This window comes from Dermacentor variabilis, chromosome 7, assembly GCF_050947875.1.
Source record: "Dermacentor variabilis isolate Ectoservices chromosome 7, ASM5094787v1, whole genome shotgun sequence".
Classification (NCBI taxonomy): domain Eukaryota; kingdom Metazoa; phylum Arthropoda; class Arachnida; order Ixodida; family Ixodidae; genus Dermacentor; species Dermacentor variabilis.
The window spans coordinates 152,653,149-152,680,604 of NC_134574.1; the positions used below are offsets into that span (position 1 = coordinate 152,653,149).

General features: G+C 44.9%; 1 protein-coding gene across 4 annotated transcripts in view; it reads right to left on the reverse strand.

Moving 5' to 3' along the window:
• The window catches only part of LOC142587220 (uncharacterized), a 418,674-nt gene that overhangs the window by 197,925 nt on the left and 193,293 nt on the right, over positions 1 to 27,456 (reverse strand). The window lies entirely within an intron of this gene.

A 27,456-nucleotide genomic window follows, 5' to 3' on the forward strand; every position in this document is an offset into this window, starting at 1 on the left:
GTATTCAAATAACGCTGCTTTACATTATTTCCCTCACAAATGGTATGCAACACCCGTAATCAACTGATACCTTTAAACGCCCCTTGGATCCCTCCTTCCCAGGTAGCACACAAAGTCTTGAAAACGTCGTATTAAGGGATTCAACGTCTGAAACGGATTTTTGACCAAAATCGACGCATCAAAGACGTTCCAAACAAGATAGCTTAAAAACGAGGGGTGAATACGTTTTGATAACGTTGGAAGCCAGACAGCTTAAAAACGAGGGGTGAATACGTTTTGCAAACGACTCAAAACGCCACCGCCACGCCACGGCGCGTCAGCCTCTTTAGCGGCTTCTACAATATTCAACAACCCATCAACGCGATCCAACCTTGCGCAAGGTGGCGATACCGTCGTCAAATCATGTGACCAAGGTGGCCACGTGATTCGTGATGCCGGGCAGCCGGGCGAGCCAGGGCATAGTCGCGTCGTCATGGCGTCGTCGCGTCACCGCACTCGCATTGCGGTGTGGTGTGTTTGCGGCTGTTCTGAACGTGCTGCCGCTGCCCTTTGCTATGTAAGTGTTGCAGTGTTTTGCTGTCAAGAAAACGATATTCTGTGATCAGTTTGGGTTGTGCGATATGTTTGTGTGGTTTTAATTTGGAAATCAGTAGTGTTTTCAATTGTTATGTGATCAAGGCGGCCACGTTATTCGTGAAGCCGGGCATAGTTACGTTATCGCACTCGCATGGCACTATGGTCTGTTTGCGACTGTTCTGAATGTGCTGCCGCTGCCCTTTGTCATGTAAGTGTTGCAGTGCTTTGCTGTCAAGAAAACGACATTCTGTGATTAGTTTGGGTTGTGCGATCTGTTTGAGACGGGCATAATAACGTTATCGCACTTGCATTGCGCTGTGGTATGATAGCGGCTGTTCTGAATGTGCTGCCGCTGCCCTTTGTCATGTAAGTGTTGCAGGGTTTTGCCGTCAAGAAAACGACGTTCTGTGATTAGTTTGGGTTGTGCGATCTGTTTGTGTAGTTTAATTTGGAAATCAGTAGTGTTTTCAATTGGAGGGCGCGGAGTGGAGGGCACTAATCAGCTCTTCAAGTTCATTGTCATGTTATGTGAGGCGCCTTTTCACTGACGCTGTAATTAAGGCGTTAAGGGCAGTATAAGGACGAAAGTTAGAGGGACGAAATCGTGCCTGTGTGTCCCTAGCGTCGGGGTCGGCCGCTATGCGTGATCCTAACAAGAAAGCATTTTGCAGAATGCGAAGAAAGGCGGCAAAATTTCTGTCTGTGCGCACCTTGCCGATCTCCGCAATAGAGCCATCATCGTGGTATTTTAGTCTCCCGTTTAGCAAGAGTGTTGCAGACAAGGGAACTGGTTCAAACAGGCTTCTTTTTAATGATTCACTACTAGTGCGGTATCCCAAAAGGTGAGGTCAAGTGCTCGCCCTATTTTCTTCCCTCGCGCTACAGCGCACTGACAGAATTTTGCGTGCACCATACCGTGCTTTTATCGTTTGCGCTTCAGGTTCTCGATTGTGTTTTCGCCCCCTTTACCCACGTGATGGGTATTTCATGGTATTACCGGGTACCACATGTGTCCATATATTCTGTCCAATATATGAAACGGCCAAATTCGATTTTATTTGACGCCTCAAATGGTAGTAATGTATTGAGTCCCTTGTAGCTTTGTGCTTGTTATCAATTTTACTATTTGGCGAATGGATACAGCATGTACGCTTCATAACTCGCTTGTGCATACTGCATACGTGAGTCGAGTATGCCCTTGGTATAAAATAACTTGTATGCTTTAGGTAGTACGATTGTTTGCAGTTTGGGACATGTGTCGGAATGTACGCTGTGCGTCCTTCGCGCTTTACGGCGGCCTGCCGAGTTCGTGCGGGTGCCATGTGTGCGCCTGGAGTTCGCGAAGCGCTCTCGCAGTTTTTTTTAAATATATATATACATGTGTTCTGTTTGCGCGCTTCGCACAAGAGGGCATGTCGCAGTTCTTTGTCCTTGTGCAATACATTTTCCTAGCGTACGTCTGTGCATTATTTGATACCGGTTTCACACGGGGCTCTTTTAGCCGCTATCCAGTCCGTTACAAATCGAATTTCTCGGTCGTGATGGCTCCTCTGCGCAAGCTACGAGAGTGAGCCAGTCGCATCGATAATTTCGATCCGGATCGGGCTTGATCGCGATCGAGAGTGGTCGTGTGACACCGGTTTTACACATGGCTCCCACATAGGGAACACTTTAAGTTCAATGCTACTGAGTGAAGAGCAAGTGCATATATATGCCAGTGGTGGTATGTCGGCAAGTCTCTCTGGTGAAGCCAATACTTGTGCATTCAAAACATTTCAATTACCAGCGTAGTGCATCAATGTGTCTACTTCGACAAAATGGAGCACCAGTGCAGATATCTGAACATACCTGTCCAGGGCAGCAAGTGTGTCTAGATTGAAACCACAACGAGCATGTGCGGCAGTTCTATTTCTAGCAGCAGGACTGCACAATAATCAGTAGGGTGCTCTCAAGCTGTTTATCTATGAAGCTCTGCCTGGACTGTGTGCCAAATATTTTTGGACGTGAAAGTGGGGGTGAATTGGTAAACATCAGTGGAACTGTGCCTGGACTTTGTGGCAAATGTTTTTGGATGTGAAAGTGTGAGTGAACTGGCAAAGAATTTGCTCTGGGCTACACGTGTTAAACGTTTTTTTCTCATTCACAGTGCTTTTTTTTTACTTTAGGAGACTGGAGATGTGCGCAAAGTGTGACATGTCAGTGTGCTAATTAATGTATTTGCTGGTTTGCAAACTATTCGTTGCAACTTTATTTTTGCCAGAGAGGTACAACTTTGCCTCTTGTAAAGGGCTTTTTAGATAAAACACTTACTATTTATTATGACCATTGCTTCCTTTGTTACACAAATGCAGCTTCCAGTGCATTCCATTTTATTTCCATGTTTATGTGGGTTTCTAATATGAGGCTTGCATATTCATTTCTCACGTTCTGGAGTGGCAAGATGCAGCATTACTGTCTCATCGTTCGCTGTACTACAGTAGTGTTCACTTGTTACACTGAATCCCCCGTTTAAGTATTCTGTACTAATTTCACTTTATTGCTTTTTTGTTGTATGGTTATTTTTCTCGCCATTACCTTCTTTGATATATCCTAAAGGCAATATTTCCAATTTTGCATTGTTCCCATTTTTTGTATTTCTGTCACAGGATTGTTTTATGATGGTATGCGGTGGTATTTCTTTTTGTGCTCTTTTCAAGCTCCTAGATGATTGGTAACATTGCTTGGAGGCAGTTACCATCCAATTCATACTCTTGCATTTTTCAGTCTACTTCTTCCATTCGCTCCGATGTCACTTCTGCATAACTCTAGTCCATCTAATAGCACGCGCACTTTACTATGATAAATTAGACACTTTAGTACACTCCAGGTTTTTCTGTTCATTTTTGTATGTGTACTTGGAATTTTGTTTGTGTGCTAGTGAATGTTCACTTTCGAGTTCATTACGAATCCTTTCTGCGACTTTTGTCATTGTTGATGTACTTTTATTTCTATTTGCATTTCTCACACAGTTTGTTCGAACCTTGCATAAGCATTACATTTTAATAAAGTGTTCTTGCTTTGTCACAATGTTCTCATTTCATGCACTCTTGGCATGAAGGGCTTGGTCTGGCCACCTGCCAAGACGTGGCCATTTGTTCTTTGCAGGATGTCATTCCCATTGTGGTTGTAAGCATCGTAGCTTACTAAAGGCGGTATTAAGGATTTATTATTCCTAACAGGCTCATTTTCGTGCGACTTGGTAGACGATGCGCCGGCCATGCGGGGAACAGTGCTTGGCACTGCGCCATGGCTCTTACAGTCAACACCGACGCTTCTACTCATCTGGGGCGCGATTGGAGATCGTTGTTCGAAACGCCCGATCAGTTTCACCTCACGCGATTGGCCTAGGCCGTGCCAACGGGTGCGGCTGACGACGTCTGCGCGGCATAGGCCAGTCGCGTGAGGCGAAACTAAACGCGTGTTTTGAACAACGATGTCTGATCGCGCCCGTTACCCGCGAAAATTAGCTTCAGATGATCGTAAACCTTTCAAGACCGCTTCTAGACCAGCTTTTTGATAACGTCCTAAAAACGTTTAGAAATTGGTTACGAATAGTTTTGGCAAAGGGATTACTTGTGTCTTTCCCAATCCTACTTCTAGACCAGCTTTTCGAATACGTCTTGCAGACCTGTTCTAGATCGTCTCAAGAAAGTAATTAAGCCGGACATTAGCAGAGATATCCGACGTTTTCCCGCCGAAGTTCTCTCATTCGTGTCTTCTTTAACCCGTTTTTATCGTCTTGTATAAACGCTACGAAAACGTTACGTATCTCTTTTGTGCTACCTGGGTTATGTGTCCCCTGATTTTCAAAACGTCACCTCTGCAGCACGTATGACTTCTTGACTTCTTTGGCTCTCCCGCAAGCGTAAGGTACGGCGGTAAGGGGATACGCCAGCCGTTACACATTGTGCAACATACCCAGGTAGCACAAAAGAGATACGTAACGTTTTCGTAGCGTTTATCCAAGACGATAAAAACGGGTTAAAGAAGACACGAATGAGAGAACTTCGGCGGGAAAACGTCGGATATCTCTGCTAATGTCCGGCTTAATTACTTTCTTGAGACGATCTAGAACAAGTCTGCAAGACGTATTCGAAAAGCTGGTCTAGAAATAGGATTGGGAAAGACACAAGTAATCCCTTTGCCAAAACTATTCGTAACCAATTTCTAAACGTTTTTAGGATGTTATCAAAAAGCTGGTCTAGAAGCGGTCTTGAAAGGTTTACGATCATCTGAAGCTAATTTTCGCGGGTGACGGGCGCGATCAGACATCGTTGTTCAAAACACGCGTTTAGTTTCGCCTCACGCGACTGGCCTATGCCGCGCAGACGTCGTCAGCCGCACCCGTTGGCACGGCCTAGGCCAATCGCGTGAGGTAAAACTGATCGGGCGTTTCGAACAACGATCTCCAATCGCGCTCCAGATGAGTAGAAGCGTCGGTGTCGACTGTAAGAGCCATGGCGCAGTGTCAAGCACTGTTCCCCGCATGGCCGGCGCATCCTCTACCAAGTCGCGCGAAAATGAGCCTGTTAAAAATAATAAATCCTTAATACCGCCTTTAGTAAGCTACGATGCTTACAACCACAATGGGAATGACATCCTGCAAAGAACAAATGGCCACGTCTTGGCAGGTGGCCAGACCAAGCCCTTCATGCCAAGAGTGCTTGAAATGAGAACATTGTGACAAAGCAAGAACACTTTATTAAAATGTAATGCTTATGCAAGGTTCGAACAAACTGTGTGAGAAATGCAAATAGAAGTAAAAGTACATCAACAATGACAAAAGTCGCAGAAAGGATTCGTAATGAACTCGAAAGTGAACATTCACTAGCACATAAACAAAATTCCAAGTACACATACAAAAATGAACAGAAAAACCTGGAGTGTACTAAAGTGTCTAATTTATCATAGTAAAGTGCGCGTGCTATTAGATGGACTAGAGTTATGCAGAAGTGACATCGGAGCGAATGGAAGAAGTAGACTGAAAAATGCAAGAGTATGAATTGGATGGTAACTGCCTCCAAGCAATGTTACCAATCATCTAGAAGCTTGAAAAGAGCACAAAAAGAAATACCACCGCATACCATCATAAAGCAATCCTGTGACAGAAATAAAAAAAAATGGGAACAATGCAAAATTGGAAATATTGCCTTTAGGATATATCAAAGAAGGTAATGGCGAGAAAAAATAACCATACAACAAAAAAGCAATAAAGTGAAATTAGTACAGAATACTTAAACGGGGGATTCAGTGTAACAAGTGAACACTACTGTAGTACAGCGAACGATGAGACAGTAATGCTGCATCTTGCCACTCCAGAACGTGAGAAATGAATATGCAAGCCTCATATTAGAAACTTACATAAACATGGAAATAAACTGGAATGCACTGGAAGCTGCATTTGTGTAACAAAGGAAGCAATGGTCATAATAAATAGTAAGTGTTTTATCTAAAAAGCCCTTTACAAGAGGCAAAGTTGTACCTCTCTGGCAAAAATAAAGTTGCAACGAATAATTTGCAAACCAGCAAATACATTAATTAGCACACTGACATGTCACACTTTGCGCACTTTTCCAGTCTCCTAAAGTAAAAAAAAGCACTCAGAATGAGAAAAACGTTTAACACATGTAGCCCAGAGCAAATTCTTTGCCAGTTCACTCACACTTTCACATCCAAAAACATTTGCCACAAAGTCCAGGCACAGTTCCACTGATGTTTACCAATTCACCCCCACTTTCACGTCCAAAAATATTTGGCACACAGTCCAGGCAGAACTTCATAGATAAACAGCTTGAGAGCACCCTACTGATTATTGTGCAGTCCCACTGCTGGAAATAGAACTGCCGCACATGCTGGTAGTGGTTTCAATCTAGACACACTTGCTGCCCTGGACAGGTATGTTCAGATATCTGCACTGGTGCTCTATTTTGTCGAAGTAGACACATTGATGCACTACGCTGGTAATTGAAATGTTTTGAATGCACAAGCATTGGCTTCACCAGAAAGACTTGCCCACATACCACCACTGGCATATATATGCACTTGCTCTTCACTCAGTAGCATTGAACTTAAAGTGTTCCCTATGTGGGAGCCATGTGTAAAACCGGTGTCACACGACCACTCTCGATCGCGATCAAGCCCGATCCGGATCGAAATTATCGATGCGACTGGCTCACTCTCGTAGCTTGTGCAGAGGAGCCATCACGACCGAGAAATTCGATTTGTAACGGACTGGATAGCGGCTAAAAGAGCCCCGTGTGAAACCGGTACCAAATAATGCACAGACGTACGCTAGGAAAATGTGTTGCACAAGGACAAAGAACTGCGACATGCTCTGTTGTGCGAAGCGCGCCAACAGAACACATGTATATATATATTTAAATAAAACTGCGAGAGCGCTTCGCGAACTCCATGCGCACACATGGCACCCGCACGAAATCGGCAGGCCGCCGTAAAGCGCGAAGGGCGCACAGCGTACATTCCGACACATGTCCCAAACTGTAAACAATCGTACTACCTAAAGCATACAAGTTATTTTATACCAAGGGCATACTCGACTCACGTATGCAGTATGCACAAGCGAGTTATGCAGCGTACATGCTGTATCCATTCGCCAAATAGTAAAATTGATAACAAGCACAAAGCTACAAGGGACTCAATACATTACTACCATTTGAGGCGTCAAATAAAATCGAATTTGGCCGTTTCATATATTGGACACAATATATGGACACATGTGGTACACGGTAATACCATGAAATACCCATCACGTGGGTAAAGGGGGCGAAAACACAATCGAGAACCTGAAGCGCAAACGATAAAAGCACGGTATGGTGCACGCAAAATTCTGTCAGTGCGCTGTAGCGCGAGGGAAGAAAATAGGGTGAGCACTTGTCCTCACCTTTTGGGATACCGCACTAGTAGTGAATCATTAAAAAAAAGCCTGTTTGAACCAGTTCCCTTGTCTGCAACACTCTTGCTAAACGGGAGACTAAAATACCACGATGATGGCTCTATTGCGGAGATCGGCAAGGTGCGCACAGACAGAAATTTTGCCGCCTTTCTTCGCATTCTGCAAAATGCTTTCTTGTTAGGATCACGCATAGCGGCCGACCCCGACGCTAGGGACACACAGGCACGATTTTGTCCCTCTAACTTTCGTCCTTTCGTCCTTAACGCCTTAATTACAGCGTCAGTGAAAAGGCGCCTCACATAACATGACAATGAACTTGAAGAGCTGATTAGTGCCCTCCACTCCGCGCCCTCCAATTGAAAACACTACTGATTTCCAAATTAAACTACACAAACAGATCGCACAACCCAAACTAATCACAGAACGTCGTTTTCTTGACGGCAAAACCCTCCAACACTTACATGACAAAGGGCAGCGGCAGCACATTCAGAACAGCCGCTATCATACCACAGCGCAATGCAAGTGCGATAACGTTATTATGCCCGGCTCAAACAGATCGCACAACCCAAACTAATCACAGAATGTCGTTTTCTTGACAGCAAAGCACTGCAACACTTACATGACAAAGGGCAGCGGCAGCACATTCAGAACAGTCGCAAACAGACCATAGTGCCATGCGAGTGCGATAACGTAACTATGCCCGGCTTCACGAATAACGTGGCCGCCTTGATCACATAACAATTGAAAACACTACTGATTTCCAAATTAAAACCACACAAACATATCGCACAACCCAAACTGATCACAGAATATCGTTTTCTTGACAGCAAAACACTGCAACACTTACATAGCAAAGGGCAGCGGCAGCACGTTCAGAACAGCCGCAAACATACCACAGCGCAATGCGAGTGCGGTGACGTGACGACGCCATGACGACGCGACTATGCCCCGGCTCGCCCGGCTGCCCGGCATCACGAATCACGTGGCCACCTTGGTCACATGATTTGACGACGGTATCGCCGCCTTGCGCAAGGTTGGATCGCGTTGATGGGTTGTTGAATATTGTAGAAGCCGCTAAAGAGGCTGACGCGCCATAGCGTGGCGGTGGCGTTTTGAGTCGTTTGCAAACGTATTCACCCCTCGTTTTTAAGCTGTCTGGCTTCCAACGTTATCAAAACGTATTCACCCCTCGTTTTTAAGTTATCTTGTTTGGAACGTCTTTGATGCGTCGATTTTGGTCAAAAATCCGTTTCAGACGTTGAATCCCTTAATACGACGTTTTCAAGACTTTGTGTGCTACCTGGGTAGTGCCACAAATACCCGCTTCCCAAAGCACGCTATACGCATTCTTGGATGGCGGCTGGGGTTGGCTCTTCATAAATTTTTGCAAGTGTTATTTCATTCTCGTTGAAATACATCTGCCACTCCTGCGTGTAATTGCGACCGATGGGCACGACGACCTCATTCGGGTACGGTTATGTCTGTGTCATTTCTATAGCGTCGACCACCTCTCTCCGACTCCAGTGAAACCACTTATATGCTCGAATGGTATCAGAAACAAATGTCTTTTCACCGCGGACTCAAGCTCATTCATCTCTGGCGCAAGACGCAGTTCGCTCGCTCGAACACTTATCAACGTCGACACGCGGTTAGGCGAGCATCCTCCTCCTATTGTCGTCCAGGTGCAGTATTCACTGTTACTTTCTTGCTTCGATTTTTTTCTCACACGTCTTCCTGCCTTGTATGCTGGCGAATACGATGGCCACGTGATTCACTTTGCCACCTGCAACACGTCCGGGATAGATTACCTTTTCTACTAGATACTTAGTGCGCTTCTCATAGGAGTCACACGGTGCGGCGCATAGATGTGTCTAATTCCAAAAACTATGCGTGGCTATATGTGGCTGGTCATCGTTTGGCCTCCATCGTTTCGCAGCGAGCGAATTGGCAAATGAAGTGATCAGCAATGTATTTTAATGCCGTAAAGGCCCTTTCCCGCAGTCACCTTAGCCTATCTTAGAAATAACATGTACGCTTACTTACCTGTGTATGACTTGTTACTCTCTTCCTTCGTAAACGAAACGAGACGCCTGCTTCGTCCCCGTCTTTAGCGACTTTTTATTCCTTCATGCCGCGCGAGAGCAAGAGTTGGGTCAAGGGACGGATGATACTTATTTCCATGTGTGCATTGTGTTAGAATATTTGCCCTTTTGCCTTTCCGGCATAAGGGCGGACGGGCACCCCTATACTTTGTTTGCCGGTAGAATACCGGTCAAAATGAGGTGCTTCTGCCAGCGCGGCATATCGAGAATGTAGCTGACGTTCTTGCTGGCGATTTGACCCCGTCTCGTTGGCATCGCCTTCTTTCATTAACACGTGCACTACATGCCGCAGACACCGCTCGTATGGCAATTGTAATTCAGCCATATATATATATACATATATATATATATATATATATATATATATATATATATATATATATATATATATAGTGATCCATATAATGATGAAGGAGCAGCAACACCGCGGAATTTGAAGAGCTAGGAATAAATTCAAACATTTCTAAATTGTACAGTTTTCTGCTCAAGCGATCTGCATATGTCTTTATCAATGATCATAACTCCTTTCTTGCTCATTGGCCACCTTTACACGCTCCACAGATCGTCTTTGTACAAAAGCAATTAGATAGCATAAATACGAACACTCGAGACCATAATATGACTCAAATCAGAATATTACGAATAAATGCGATGACATTTTCCCACAATACACTAAGTCTCAATTAGTCAGGTTGTTAACTATTCGGTTGCAAGATTACCCTGTACAAATAACATAATAGCCATAGATGCATCCGTGAACAACGGCAAGGCGGCCATAGGCATTTTCTCGGTTTCGCTAGCTGGTCATTCTTTTTAGGACTGCCAGCTTTCACTCCCGTCTTTGAAGCTGAGCTTTTGGCAATGGTTCTGGCGCTGCAGAAACTCCCTTTGAATGCAAAGGGAGTTCTGGCGCTACAAAACTCCCTTTGGCTTATTATAACAGATTCCTTTTCTGTCTGTACCTCGCTTACAGCTTCGGCCAATTCACCAGCCCTAAAAACGCTTCTAAAATTAGTTCCTCCACACCTGAATCTTGCAAAACTATTGTGGTACCAGGTCCACTGTGGACTACATATAAATGAAATGACCCAATAATTAGCGCGAGCATCCCAGAATGAACCGATAACATCGGTTCATCCAGAAGTGGCACACATAAGAGCGATCAGGTAACCAAAATTTTGAATTCAGAGAGATATTATTGAAACAATAACGTCATGGACTACTCTTCAGCACCTAAAATTTTCGAGGACGATATGGTTGTGTTCATCAAGACAATTCGGAGTAATTAAAACAACGTTACGCTGCCGTGTGCCCTCATTAACCCTAGACTTACACAGTAGTGGTCAGTCGATATTGCCCCTGTGCCAATTCAGCCTAAATATATTAACCATAGAACACTATCTTTTAATATATCTCCGGTATATATTGCTAAAAAACACTTCTTGAAATACCGCTTGCTAAGCTAGGGGTAATCTTAACATCAGAATTAGTACTAACTGTTGGTGCCTCAGTACTGGCCTCTAGCCACAGGAACGTGTTTGATCCCGTTTATGGTTTCATTCAGTCAGCAAAACGAATTGTATTTTATTTCTTTACTTTTGAAATTCTCTTAGGGAGGATATTTGAGTGTTCAATCATAGCATTACATTAGAAATTGTGCTATTTAGGAAAATTAATAATCAATCTGTTTTGATCAGTGAATTCCGCATTAACTGTAGTTTTTTTATACATTATGTAAAAGTTCAGGTGCCAGAATTCTCGGTCAATCCCACAGGGTGGATATGAGCCATATTTTAGGAACATTATCACCAGCAGCAGCAGCAGCAGCAGCAGCTATACGAACAGGTTCTAATAAATGGCTGAAGGCCTACTGTTTTCGCCTGAACTTTATATTAGGCGCCGCCCATAACAGTAATCAGAAGATGTGGGTAACCTTCTACCTCACGCAGCAAGGGGGCCATTCGCTGACCGCTGGCTACGAGCTGGTTGGTGAGAACTTTGTTGGTGCATCAAAAAAGATGACTACGGCTGGTCGCCTCGAAGCCAACTTCACCAATGCCAAACAGCCGATAAGTGACGTCATCACTACAGAGGTACTGTGAAGATCAACATACCGCTCTGTGATTTTGAAACTTAGAACAAACAATATTTCGACAAGGAGCACACTTTAAGCCATATTGATGCAAGCACAGAAATATCCAGCTTATGACACGGGTTAACAAAATTGGCTCAGTTGCAGAATCAACAACTAGAGCAACAAGCTTTGCTGACGGTACTTGCATTGGATAGGGCTAATCGCATGGCAGTAAGCTCGGACATGTTCTAGGGCAGTTCGTTCAGTGTAGACGGTTGGTTGAACGTATTTGAATACGCATGTGAACATAACCGTTGCTAGTTCAGCGGCTACGACAAAGCATTCAAGATGCCAGCTTACCCAACAAAAGGAAGATGCATGGGAGTCGTGGAAGAACAGCATTCTCTTTTTTTTCAGAAAAAAACCATTAGAGCTCTGGATCAAAGCGATTATGCATAAAAAAAAAGTAGAAGCGACAATTGCTACAAGATATGCAATCAAAGCTTTCAGAATAAAGTATCATACCTCTAATCTTATATGGCCTGCAGAAAGACCACCAAAAACAAATAGACCCAAAGGCACCCTTAACTTCTGGGGAGCTGCTTCATTTTTTTAACTACGTAACATTCGAGCCGACAGCTGAAGTCATGCTGAAGGAAGAAGCGGAACCTAAACCAAGCTCGACAGGTTCATTAAGAGAATATGTTCTGCCTTATGCGAATCTCTACGTAGCCAATCAACTCAATATCGATCAAGTGAGAAAAACGCATTGCCTCAAGACTGGTGGCGTCATTGTTCGCAGGGGCACATAATTAAAAAAAACAAGATATTGTATTTATTGCAAACTCAAAGATACTTTTCACTGCCTTGGTAGTAATCGGTTCGAACGTCTTAGCGCTGATTGACACTGGTGCTTCAATTAGCCTAATCAATGAAAAAATGGTCGATAACAATGACAGCTGACCAGGAAAAGCAATCAGGCTTTGTAGTATTGATGAAACTCGCAGGCGTTTCATGAAATGGGCGGAAGCGGATGTTACCTTTAGAGATAGTAAGCCCGTGGGCAGAGCCTCAAAATGCCTGGTGTCAATTTTGATTTCCTTTTGTCCCACCCCGACATGGAACTCCTCAAAATAAAGATACTATGGAATGATGTTGTCAGGACTGATTAAAAGGGAGAACGCTCTCAGGTTAGTGAAAAAGAACTCAGAATGGTTACGTGCGCCGACGAAGTGACGTTTAAGTATCCGGAGCTCATCTTTATTGGCACCTATCCATTAGCTACCACAACGATCGAAGTGCCCTTTGATCTGCGACCCAACAATGTTGCTAGAAAGAAGCCATATGCCATGAGTCATGAGAAGAAGACTTGGATGAAACAGAAGCTTCAACGAATGCTGGACGTTGACATGATTAGACATCATCGTCTTCCTCATCGATTATGATCGTGCCTAAAAAAGATGGATCCTTCTGCTTGTCTACAGGTTTCCGGATCGTAAAGAAGCAAAGCGATCTATTTCCCTTTCCAATGCCTAGAATAGACGAGATAATTGATGAAACCGGTGGGTGCTAATTGTTTTCTTTCTTTGTTTGTTTCACGGATTCTCTCCGTGTAGGGGGCAGAGGTAAAGGCAAAATGCCTGACAGAGCCTCTGCGCCCCTACAGTTCAACATGTTCAAGAATGGACTTATCTAAAGGCTATCGGCAAGTACCTTTAGAGAAAGATACAAAGAAATTCACAGCATTCGTTGCACCTGTTGACGTTTATGAATATAACCGGCTCTCGTACGGACGGAAACACTCAGGCGCATGGTTTCTGAAGATGATGACTGGTGTACTAAAAGACTTCATATAGAAGTTCTGCATCGTACACGTGGACGACCTCCTAGTTTGCTCAAGCACCAGAAGCGACCACGTAACTCGCCTTTCAGCAGTACTTGACGAACTCAATAATGCACGACTGAAAATCAACGCGAGGAAGAGCGAATGCTTCTGTGAGACCGGAATACAGTACTAAGCAAGAAAGTGTCCAGCGGATCAGGTCGCTTGCGAAGCCTCATGACGTTCATTCCCTGCGTGTATTTTTAGGCCTCGCCGAGCATTCCCGCGCAATAATTCAGAAGTTAGCCGATAAGACGAAGTGCCTAACAGCCCTAACTGAGAAAGGCGTTTCATTCATTTGGTCTGAAGAATGCGAGCGCTCTTAATTGGAGCTGGTTAGTATCATCTCATCTGATCGTCTACTAACACTTCCCGAGTTCACTTTACCTTTTGAGCTATACACTGACACTTGACACTACGCTATTGGGGTTGTTCTTTACCAGAGAGATACCAAAGAGCTTGCGACCGGACAACTTCGAGTATTTAAATACTTTGGGCACGCGTTTACCAAGGCCCCAGTGAACTCCTGCATCAAAAAAAAAGAGCTCTACACTTCCAAGATATTTGAGACGCCACGATGCGCGACGTTCTTCTACTTGTCCATCAGTCTCTCGGTGCCACGCATTCGCTCCTTTCCCTGTCGTCCCGTGCTGTTTCGCTTTCTGACCTTTATGACAGCACAATTTCAAAAGCTTCTCTTTCAGTTAACCTCTCTGACTTTCCCATCTAATTTCTCTCTTTCTATCTCTCTCTGTCTGTCTAATTTTTGCACTCCTTTGCACAAAATGTAAAGCTAGTGACACACATGCATGCGAAGAGATTTTTATTCAAACGTAACTCGATCTTGCAAATGTAACATAATGACGCAAACGTTTCAATGCAGGTGCGACGTCCATTTGAACACGGCACAAATTCACAATAAACGCTGACATCTTAATACGCTACATACTGTCAGAAATGTCAGAAATGCCATTGTTCCCTGCCTTCTTGCATATACGCGGTTACCAAAGTTGTTTATTAAGGCGAAAGCATTAGATCACTCATAGGTCGAAAAATCTGACTACCATCCGACGTTTATTCACCAAAATTCACATGGATTCATGATTACTGGGTATATAATATGTTTCTTCAAATAAAAGCTTTCAGTTGTAAGACGACCGCTTGACATGTCTTCTTTCTTGTGTTCCATTATTGTGTGCGCTGCCCAAGAATGAACCAAACCTCAAGCCAATGCGCCGGTAAACCCTGAGTTTCTTTATCAATAAACGAGCTAGAGTATCTGTGTTCGCCTTGTACGGCCACCCTCCTAAATAAGTCGTTGTGGCCACAAAAGTGTGTGCGTGTGGTTTTCCCGGTTTTGTGCATATTTGCCGAGCAATGTACGCGAGTTTTATGGCATCTAGAGGAGTATAAGTACGCCTGCGAGAACTGGAAGTAAATCTGTCATTGGAAGTTAGTGCTTCGTGTTTCTATATTTTGTCTTTCCATGTCCCTGTCCTTCCGCCTGCGCTACAATATAGTGAAAGGCACAATATATAGAAGCCCATCTAGCTATCCTCGACAATTTAAGTGTTAAACAAAAAAAATAAATCATTCCATGAACATGCGTATATGCTTTAATGGTCTTCATAAACTTGCCACGACCGTTCTAACGTGCCATTAAACACGTCGAACCAGTGCCAATGTCTAGGCGACTGAAAAAGGGAAAATAAAAGAGAAAATAAGTAATAGGAAGCAACAACGCACTCGAATCAGAATGTCATAGTAATTCATTGAATTTCTCGTGAGAGTGCAGCTGTTCGCCTTCATCCTTTTTAGCGTGGGATAAAGTGACTGTCAACTTTTTCCTTGGTTATACAGGTAATTTCATTGTAACGAGACATTCGTTGTAGAGGCGCTCGGCTGTATATCAGCAGCAAAGAAAAAAAACATATGCTCTACTAGATGCACACAAAAAGTTGCCTTTATCATATAGCACGTTTGTGCAGGAAAAGTTTACTGTCTATGCCATATCAATTATATTATATTTGGGGTTTTACGTGCCAAAACCACTTTCTGATTATGAGGCACGCCGTAGTGGAGGACTCCGGAAATTTTGACCACCTGGGGTTCTTTAACGTGCACCTAAATCTAAGCACACGGGTGTTTTTCGCATTTCGCCCCCATCGAAATGCGGCCGCCATGGCCGGGATTCGATCCCGCGACCTCGTGCTCAGCAGCCCAACACCATAGCCACTGAGCAACCACGGCGGGTTTATGCCATATCAAAGAGAGTTATGTTTGGTTACTACTCCCCAAGAAAGCGTTTTCGCTTCTTGGACGCAAACAAACTGAAATAATCTGAATACGAATTAAAATGACTGTATTGCAGTTACAACGAAGTAAACAATCCGAAAGCGTACATATGGTGAGGCACCTCTAATTAAACTTAACTTCAAGCAATCGCACTCAGAAATTGCACTACCTATCAAACTATCTGTTAAGAAAAACAGGTAGTTATGGACAATAGCATTTAGTCCCCCCAAGTTGCACTTTTGTGCCAATTTCAAGACAGCATGGTTTCGTATAGCTCGGAACTTCAAAGATATTTCCACAGACGGCTACTCTTGAGGCGCCATGATGCGCGACGTTCTTCTACTTGTCCATCAATCGTTCGGTGTTTCGCATTCGTTTCTTTCCTTGCTCTCCCGTGGTTTTCCGCTTTCTGACCGGTATGACAGCATAATTTCAGCAACTTCTCTTCTGGTTAACCTCTCTGTCTTTCCCGTCTAATTTCTATCTATCTATCTATCTATCTATCTATCTATCTATCTATCTATCTATCTATCTATCTATCTATCTATCTATCTATCTATCTATCTATCTATCTATCTATCTATCTATCTATCTATCTCTGTTTCACTCTCTCTCTCTTTCTCTCCATCTACTTTCTGCGTTGCCAGGGCCACTAATCAAGTACAACGGATATTCGCTCCTATTTTCGTAGGTTCTGTTTTTCTTGGAATTACCGTATAGACCGCAGCTGCCAGCGCTCCCGTCTATTCTACACGATGAGTCAGAGACATTTGACGTTCGGCTTCTACAGCGTGCGAGGCTTTTCAAAGGGCACCTGTTCATTTGAAGTAGTGTGGAGGTTTAGTTATCTGTAGTCTGAACTTTTGGGCAAATTTTTTAAAGCTTTACGGCACTCCAATTCGTGTCTCTGGGCGAATCTAGCACGTTCAGACAATACCAGTCTTTCTATGGCCTCTTCGCAAGGGGCGCAGCGTTCAGGCCACGAGGCAATTCAAAATTAACAGGAACGAGATACGTTAGGGATAACGGCCCTCGTTCTTTTTTATTTTACTAAGGCGTCTCGTTTTCCCGCAGGTGCATTCATGGACACGAACGTATCACCTCTTAGTTATTCTTTATGCATTGAGCGTATTCTGTAGGGATGACGCAGCTTAGAAACGCTTCTTTTTCTTGTGAGCGTAATTCAACGGTAATTCGTACATACATTTACGCATTAGCACATCTACGGTTCCAAAACGTAAAACTATTCCGGTCTGTTTTTATTACTATTTACGTTGCCTTACTTGACAGGTGTTTCTTGTCTAATTGGCTGGCGAGAGGGGAGGAGCACGCAGAAGTTGGGAGGGTTTTGGTGGTGCCGCGCAAGCGCAGTGGGAGTAGATAACCTGAGGAGGAGAGCGGTGCCGGCTTGTGCGATTGGCCCGCTTCTTGTTGCTGAGCCGCCGGCTTGCAACAGAAGGGTATGAAATGCATCTGAGACGGCTCCTAGGCGAATACAATTTGGCAAGGCTGTGTCGTGTAGGTGGCGAAAGGGCTCGACAACGCTATACTGAGAAGCAAAAATTTTCGTTACACACATATGAATCCATTGTCCCCGGCAGCTACTATAGGCAGTGCTAAAGCGATAGGTTGACAGCCATCTTCTATTCATTTTAGAGCGGGACAATCTCCGGCCATCCCCAAAAAAGAATCTGTTTGGTTCGGAATATAACTCAATAATTAATGCGTGTGCGTCACATTGACGCGGCGGGTTTTCATGGTGTTGTGGCTTGGCGTAACAGACAGGCAAAATAGGCGCCGCCCGAAAACTTTTGACGCAGTGTGGAGGGCTGATGGTGAAAAGGTGTAGCATCGGTAATGATTATTTCTTCCTTTTTTTTGGTCGGTTTAATCGTGCATAATCAATGTGTGACGTGTCATATCAGATGAGAAGCTTTCGCTGTTTTCCTGAACGTCGCGTTATAGACAAGCGAAGCATGGGTGATCGAAAAGAAGAATGTGTGACCAATTTTGAGGGCTGGTTGAAGAAGTGGAATAGAAAAGTTCGGAATAGCTTTACTTCATAGCACCCCTGCTTCCGGGGAGCGAGCAGTATAATTAACGGCTAAGCGAATTTTATCGCACCTGAAATGTAATATTGTTGCTGTTCACTGGGAACGGGAGCTTTAATTTCGAGTAGTCGTCCTGTCGCACTCTATATCGGCACACCCGAGAATTGGGAACGCAGACTTCTTCTGTCGAGCCTACGCGCACTATCGAGCAGATTGGCTTTGTCGTCACCATCGTGGCTCGATGCAGGTAGAGGCGCTGCAATATCTTCAGCCTGCCTGCATCGCAAAGAACATCACGCTTCACGCGGCACGAACCTGTAGTTTGTAATGCGGAAACAGGTAGAAAGGAAGCGGAAACAACGACACACATCTGTTCCGTTATTTATTTATTTATTTATTTATTTATTTATTTATTTATTTATTTATTTATTTATAGTTATGTGTTTTGTTGTCTTCATTTGCTCGCTTTCCTTCTTTTTTTGCAGGTTCGAAAATGTGAAACGAATCTTCAGCAACGCGCCCATATCACCGTCTTGTTTCTGTATGACAGTGCGCTTCCCTTTCTTTCCTTTTTTTTCGTTTTTTAGTGTAGACGCACAGTATGCTGACATTTACTTATTTTTCTCAGGGCTGACTTCTGAAAATTTTTTTAGAGAAACGTTAATAAACATTTGCGCACAAAGTTTGTTGAAAGTCAGCGCTGCGTGCGCCATACCTGGCCCGTCTAGTCTTCCTCACGCTATACCTGACAGTCAGCGACCGCCAACAGGCCCGACTTCCCAGGTGTACGCCATGGCCAAGCGTGCGTACATCTTTCGAACAAAGTTGAAAGGTCTTTTGTGACACATGCAGCGTCACTCGAGCCAGGTTGTGTTGCCGCTTAATAGGCGACAGGGTACTGACGCAGGCGTTGGCTGTGCAATTTACGCCACCGACCTAGTTCCCTCGCGGCGGTTGATGATAGCGATAGCGAGAGGCAGCACACCTGGCTAAATGCAATGTTCCTTTGTACACGGAGAGTTCGAGAGCGCTGCAATCGAGGCACGCAGGCGGACATGGCACGTGGTTTATAATTTTTTTTATTTCGCAGGCATCTCCAGTAAGCGAGAAAATACCAGTGCCCATTAGATAGTAAGTCAGGAACTGTTTCATGGCAGGAATTGTTAAGCTGTCGACAAATTTCTAATTCGAATTTTTGCCTATTTCTTGCCTAACTTCGTTCCTTCAGATATTGGTTAATTAGTATGACTAAATAGGCAATAAACAGTATACAAATAGTGTGACCAACTCCATACAACAGTCCGCAATATGCATTTGTTCATATATATATATATATATATATATATATATATATATATATATATATATATATATATATATATATATATATATATAAACGAGAAGAACGGCGGTTAGCAGGGGGGCCCGATTTTTATTAGACATATCCTAAGAAGGTAACAAACACTGACACCAAGGACAACATAGGGGAAATTACTTTTGCCTAATATGTGAAATAAAGAAACAATAAATTAATGGAAAGTAAACTCAAAAACAACTTGCCGCAGGTATGAACCGAACCCACAACCTTCGCATTTCGCGTGCGATGCTGTACCAATTGAGCTATCGCGCGGCTGTTTCCCCATCCACTGTGTCGTGAGTGGTGGCGCTGTGTTGTGGGTTCGGTTCCCACCTGCGGCAAGTTGTTTTTTCATCCACTTTTTTACATTAATTTTTCGTTTCTTTATTTCATTTATTAAGCATAAGTAATTTCCCCTATGTTGTCCTTGGTCTCAGTGTTTGTTGGCTTCTTATGATATGACTAAGGAAAATGGGCCCCTCCGCTAACCCCCTTTCTTCTCGTTTATTACGTAATGAGGCTCTAGAATTCGGCTACATTGATGCCTTCAGGTAGCACATGTGGGTTTATTGACCAGTTTCCTTCACCCAAAAAGATCACGTTATCGCGACGCCTGCGGCAAAAAGGACGTTCCACGTCCGCCGCCAAGGTCTGTGAGTGGTGGCGCTGTCTAACACTCTCAGGGTTTTATTAGGACACATAAATACCGAATAAAGTGGATGGGGAAACAGCGCCGCGGCAGCTCAATTGGTACAGCATCGCACGCGATATGCGAAAGTTGTGGGTTCGGTTCCCGCCTGCGGCAAGTTGTTTCTTCTTCCACTTTAATTTCCATTAATTTATCGTTTCTTTATTTCATTTATTCAGCACAAGTAATTTCCCCTATGTTGTCCTTGCTATCAGTGTTTTTTGACTTTTTATGATATGACTACATATATATATAGTCCAAATAAACAGGCAATCGGCCATCATTGCTCTTCGTCATCAGAAACTTCTTCGTCATTACTCCTCGCGCTCGCTCTCCCAGCGCTCGACGCCAAATGCCGTTTTTGTTCTTCGTTACACTCGGCCACGCTGCCGCAAATACCTCTGGAAAGGAGAAGTTGCCGAAGATGGCTCTGGCGGGGACGGCATTGGCTTTTTCGGGACGGTCGCTGTTGAGAGGGCGCGCCCGACGATCCTGGACATATAAGAGCTACTGGCCGCACGAACGTCCCGTGCAGGAGCAGCAAAACCTTCGGCTGACTCGTCGGGTACGTCTTCACAGCGGCGCCGCGGACGAACCAGTTCGCAAATGCAGTCGGCGAAATGCGGCGTGCCGCCGAGTGATCCATGCTCGATGATGGCATGAAAGGCCAATTCATGGCCACTGTGTCGTGGGCGACTCCAAGAACGCCGTCGCTGCACATCGGTGGGTGGTCGGAATCCAGACAAGGTACGGTTGTGCCTCCGCCGAAACCCGTGGCCCTTTGCGCGTTTGATAGGTCGACTTGGGCCGAGCGTGGCGGTCTACGATAATGATGATCTGAGCTGTGCTGGTCTGTTCGGCTTCCCTGAGCAAGATGTCGCTAAGCATGGCGCGAAGGGCCGTGCTTTCAGCCAATGGATGTCCAGAGAACCGGAGATGTGCTACCGGAAACACAGGAACTATATCGTTTCCGAGGTATGCGGGGCTGTCGATAGCCGGGAGGGGTAGAACGTCGAGTACGGGATGAGCCGGTGTCTCACTGTGCCTAATCATTGACGAGCACGAAGGCTGCACAAACAACTGCCATGGATGAGAATGTGCCTCGGTCTCTTGGGAACCCTGTGTAGATGGAGGACTCGAGGTAAAGGAGCGAAGCTTTACTGCACCGCCCCTCGATGGTGAGCTGAACTTCCTCGGAGAAGAGGTAAGCAGCTAGCTCACGGAATTCGGTCAGCGGGCAGGTCTTCAAAGGCGGGAACCGCGGATTTTAACCTGGTTCCGGCTTCAGTGTGAAGCTGAAGGCAGGCCGAGCGCCCCTACAGGCATTACGGTGCCGCTGAGGTCACACAGGGGTGTCTCCGTCCAGCACTCCAGTACGACTGGGGCGTGGCACGGAAGCAGCTCCGTACACTCAGCTCCGGTGTACCAGGAGCAGCGAGTTCCTCTATGTCGTCGACAAGCGCTCGCGTATCGGAAGGGGCCGCCTTTGGTAACGAACGGCCTGAGATTGGGTTTGTGGGCAGTTCTCTTAGACCCATAACCTGGGCGGCCGCACGCAAAGCATCCGAGGCGCGACGTGGCGGAATCCGTAACAACTGTGCACTAACGCCCACATGCCCCCTTGCGGTATCCTGCAACTTAGCCGAGTCGTACTTTATCGTAGATGTAGATTAGACGTCCTCGCTCTTGGCGTACGGGCGAGACCACATTTCAAGGAAACGAGCATCATAAGCGCTCAGGATAGCTACAAATGTCGATGTCAGCTCCGTACTCCAGGTTAGCCATGTAAGATACGGGCTCTCTTTGAAGCGATGCTAGACATGAGCCTCAGAGCCTCAAGATGAACCTCGTACTCATCTACCCGTACTAATCTACAGTCACACTCTTTCAAACTCACGTCGTTAATCCCCAAGCCTCACTCATGTCTGTCCTCACATCCGCTCATGCCAGCAGGCACTCACAAACATTCGCACACGCGTATACCTGACTGCCACATGAGCGCTTTCCCGTGCTCTGCGTGTCGCGCTACTGGCCTACGGTCTAAACGACGTGGTGACACCATTTCGCACTTACAATTTGCCAGAATCGCAGATCATGCGCTTGATGTCGGCCGGCTTCAGGACCGGGAGGGAAAGGAGGCACGGCACTTCTTCGTCACGGCCTGGCTCTGGCTTCTGCTTCACTCCGTCATAGGTCGGGCACTCGCCCCGTGGTGCCGTCGGTGAGCGCTTTCGGTAGATTGAACTATTCGGTATTCCTTTCACTTCCCTTTAATTGCCTTGTTATCCATAAATCTGGAGAGTTAAAGATCCTGCCTTAACACCTTTCTTTTTGTCGGTCGGAGATAAAGAGTGTGTTATTATAATATCTGTTCTACCCTTTACTAATAGTTCCGGTCAACTGTCTCTGTTCGATAATTAGACAGTTTTGCGCGTCGCATATGTCCTTAGCCTCTACGGCCTTTTGAAAACAACCTAGGTTTCATATTGCTCGAGGGCTTAGATAAGAGCAAAGCTCAAAGGAAACACTAACTAATAGATGAACTCAGATTACAGTTCTAACAACATAGGTAAGAAACGGCTCAAGACCTTGCTTTCTGGGTGTTCAAATTGCATCCACAGAAACATAGGTGGAAAATTGCCGGTGGATGCAAATTGCATGTGACATTCACGTCCTGTACCCGCTAACGCTCGCCCGTACTCTACGTGGTCCAACAATGGGAACAGCGCTAGCGACATGAGAAGGGGCTGTGTCGTTTTCTTTATCCCTTGCTAATTATGCATGCTAGTGCACGACGGTAATAACCAGCGGTTGAGTGCACGCACGCTGTGGCGGTAGGGAAATTGTCACCACCTGGAGAAGCGTGCATGTGACATCATTCAGTTGCCTCTTAATGCGTAGCATTATATGGTCAGTTGATGGAAAAATTCTGTGTGAAGCAAGAAAACACCTTTCAAAACGCAGGGCGAGAATACGCAGCTTAAGCCCGGTATGTTCGCGGTTGACAGCTGCCATCCGTAGCGTACAGTAACAAACGACCGATTGTCCGCGATAGCAGTAGGCGCGCCGGCGCACGGCATTCTACGAGCCCGTTCGCTTTCACCGTTCCCCATATGCCATACGTAGAAAGGAGACGTTAAACTTAGGCCAGGAATGCTTAGGCGAACATTAAAATGTATGACCTAGGATCAAGAAATGCTAATGTATGAAAGCCTCTAACCCTACAACTAAAATAGAACTGGCAGAACTTTCGAAGATAATCAGCTAGCGTAAGACAGCTGACCTAAGGAAGTATAGTATGAATAGAATTGAACATGCTCTCAGGGAAGGAGGTAGCCTAAAAGCAGTGAAGAAGAAACTACGAATAGGCAAGAATCAGATGTATGCGTTAAGAGACAAAGCCGGCAATATTATTACTAATATGGATGAGATGGTTCAAGAGGCTGAGGAGTTCTATAGGGATTTATGCAGTACCAGTGGCACGCATGACGATAATGGAAGAGAAAATAGGCTACTCAACAATAGACCCTATTCACACTATCAATCAGGTGATAGAGAAATGTGCGGAATATAACCAGCCCTTATATATAGCTTTCATTGATTACGAGAACGCGTTTGATTCAGTCGAAACCTCAGCAGTCATGCAGGCATTACGGAATTGGGGTGTAGACGAGCCGTATGTAAATGTACTGTAAGACATCTATGGCGGCTCCACAGCCACCGTAGTCCTCCATAAAGAAAGCAACAAAATCCCAGTAAAGAAGGGCGTGAGGCAGCGAGATACGATCTCTCCAATGCTATTCACAGCGTGTTTGCAGGAGGTATTCAAAGACCTGCATTGCGAAGACTTAGGGATAAGAGTTAATAGAGAATACCTTAGTAACTTGCGATTCGCGGATGATATTGCCTTGCTTAGTAACTCAGGGGACCAACTGCAATGCATGCTCATGGACCTGGAGAGGCAAAACAGAACGGCGGTTCTTAAAACTAATCTGCAGAAAACTAAAGTATGTTGAACAATCTCGGAAGAGAACAATGGTTTACGATAGGTAGCGAGGCACTGGAAGTGGTAAGCAAACACGTCTACTTAGGGAAGGTAGTGACCGCGGATCCGGATCAAGAGACTGAAATAATCAGAAGACTAAGAATGGGTTGGGGTGCGTTTGGCAGGCATTCTAAGATCATGAACAGTAGGTCACCATTATCCCTCAAGAGAAAAGTGTATAACAGCTGTGTATTACTAGCACTCACGTACGGGGCAGATACCTGGCGACTTACGAAAAAGGTTCTACTTAAATTAGGGACGACGCAACGGGCTATGGAAAGAAGAATTATGGGTGTAACGTTAAGGGATTAGAAAAGAGCAGATTGGGTGTGGGAACAAATGCGAGTTAATGAAATGTTAGTTGAAATCAAGAAAAAGAAAGGGGGGGGGGGGCATGGGTTTGGGCAGAACATGTAATGAGGAGTGAAGACAACCGATGGTCACTAAGGGTTACGGACGGGATTCCAAGGGAAGGGAAGCGTAGCAGGAGACGGCAGCAAGTTAGTAGGACGGATGAGATTAAGAAGTTTGCAGCGACAACATGGCCGCAATTAGTACATGACCGGGGCCGTTAGAGAAGTATGGGAGAGGCCTTTGCCCTGCTGTGGGCGTAACCAGCCTGACGATGATGCTGATTATGAAATGAGGCCGCCGCGGCCGGGATTTGATCGCGCTCCCTCCTCGGGCTTATTAAAACAGGGATAGCAAGCAGTATGAGACATCCTGGAAAACACGCACCCTGTGAGGATGGACCGTGACTAAAGAGACCCCAAAACGACAGGATGTGCCACTCGTGCATAAGTTACGCTTGCACATGCAGCCGTCCTTCGTCATGCAGCGCCGGACATCGCGCGAGGAAATTAAGTGGAACCTCCCTGAAGGGAACTGTCAAACGTGTGCGTACCATTATATGCCTATCGGCGTTGTGCGGAATGTATATGTTCGGCGATGTAAATACGTGCATCTCTGCTCGTCCTCCTCACGCATATAAATAAATGACGCATACACTACATCCGCATAACTATCCCAAACATCGTTACCACGCATAAGAAATTCCATACAACGCCGATCACCATATAATGCCACGCATATCTTGGACAGTCCTCGTTCGGGGAAGTTCCGGTTAATTGTATTCTCTGTGAGACGTCATTTTCAGCGCCCTGCGAAAATGCATGCACGCATTCCACAAACGCGTCTGCCCTGCTACTGGCTCCCGCACCTGACATTCTGATGGGCCTTGTGAAGATCTGTTTCCGTAGAAAACACTTGACGTCAAAGAATATGCTGACCTTGACGTTCTACCATAAGAACAAGAATGTCTGCATACGTATGGTGCTTAACCTATGCATTGTATATGCATTTGTGAACTTGAACCTTGAAACTGAAACTGCCCTTTCATCCTCTCTCTATATCTCTCTCACGTTCTCAGACTTTTTTATGCATGTTGTCTTCAATTTTGATGGGAAGTAAACTTTTACTAACAAACAATATTAAAGTTGCCAATTCAAATCGCTTAGATACGATATAAATTATCTGAACTTTCACTTCTGTTTCCTTAAAAAACTCGGCGCCTGTTCTTGGTAAAATTTCCTACCCCTTATTGTCTGCAATATTAAGTCTATAGACGTGATGTGTTGCAACCATGTTCAAATTCGGCGATTTTCGGACAAGTTTTGCTGTCTAAAGATCAGACGCTATGAAATATACTTAAATAATCGCAGGAACATATTCACCGTAATAGCAAGTGGTCGTTCTTTCTTACTCAACTCATACCATAACAAACCTCCTGTGGTGGATATTGCAATAATGTCACCTCGTTCGGATGACTTGAAGAAGCTGACATATCGTGCAGGAGTCGCAGTGTCTCGTTAGCTAACAACAATGGTTCACTAATTACATTTCTAATTATTCCTTTCTGGGCATATGTCCCAACTGCACAATTAAAGCCCAGCAGCAAAGAATATCTAATAATCAATCAATCAAGTTTGTTATCTAGTTTCTAAAAAATTCAGGAATGAATGAAAAAGGCAGCGCTGTAGCAGAAGCAGAGGAGAGGCAGAAACACAGATGCAATCTGAAACAGAGCATTGAAACACTGCATATACACTCTCCTTAGCACTAGTTTCGGGAAATTCATTCTCCATTTCTGTGGGGAAATGCATCGTTGATTCATTTAATGATTATCAGTATTGTGGACGACTGAAGCGCTGATACCCAAATTTGAAACTGAAATGAGAAGCTGTTTTAGCTTTTTTCTTTTTTTTGTTTTTTGTGTGCCCAAGGTTAGATGAAGACTGAATTAACCACTTGTGGCTCTGCTTGGTAACGAGGGATATTCGAGACGGGATTCTAGAAAAGCTAAGATAAGAGAGCTCCACACGACAGTTCATGGAGGATCAGTTCGCTGATCCATTATTGCAGTTTCTACTGACGTGGATCTCCATGCTTTTATTTTTAATAAATGGCTACGCAACAGGGCAAGCCGATCCAGAAGAAATGTGAACCAACCCATGTTATTTCTAATGGCTGCATTTTCGAGTTTCGCCTCAGCTTCAATTAGAGTTCGGAAATCTGCCAAATTGCTGCGTATTTCTTTTGAGTATTCCGAAACTCCATCTGGCATTACTTGTCTTTTGTCTCGGCCTCTTCTTAGGCCATGTTTACGGGAGAAAAAAATAAAGAAGCGATTCTCGCTCTACGATGTGCACCTGTATTTCGCGTGAGCGTACTTTGTCTCCTTTCTGCCTTCATTGTTTATCCAATTATTATCGTATTGTTTATCTAATTCTTTATTTTCTTGTTTGTCTCATTATTTGTCTAATCCTTTCGACCACTTCAAGTCAGCTCATTTACGCACATTATTAAATTACTATTTTATTTCACATCTCATTCACTCACCGCGCCGCACTGCCTGTGCGAGTTGGCCCCATGCCAGCTGTGCCAATGACGTCATCCGTTGTGCCACTCGCCGATTCTTATCTAGGTCGGCAATAATCCGCCGTGTCGCCTGCACCACTAACCTCGTTGTAGGCGCTGTGCCAACATTTCCAGCTTCATACACCCGCATCGCGAATCTCCGACGTGGGGGCATGTACGCACACGCGTAAATAGGTTGAGCCTGAGGTAAAGCTCTTTGTTAACACATACTTTTACGTCTATGGTCTTGGGACGCATACGTATAGCTTACTCCACACAAGAACCGTTCCGTTGGACGCGCAATTCGCAGCTGCTCCGCTATTACCACGCTGCCTACTCGCTTATCTTCGTGACCTTCAAGCTGGGCTATCTGAACGCCACCATTTTTTTTTGCTGACCATGTCGTATTTTGGAGCTGGCCTGTCTGGGAATGCCCACCCTCTGCAATGGGGCGGCGCTGTTCGATATCACACATTACAAGCTCTTCCAGTACGTCATCTTTGACGTGATTTGGGAAC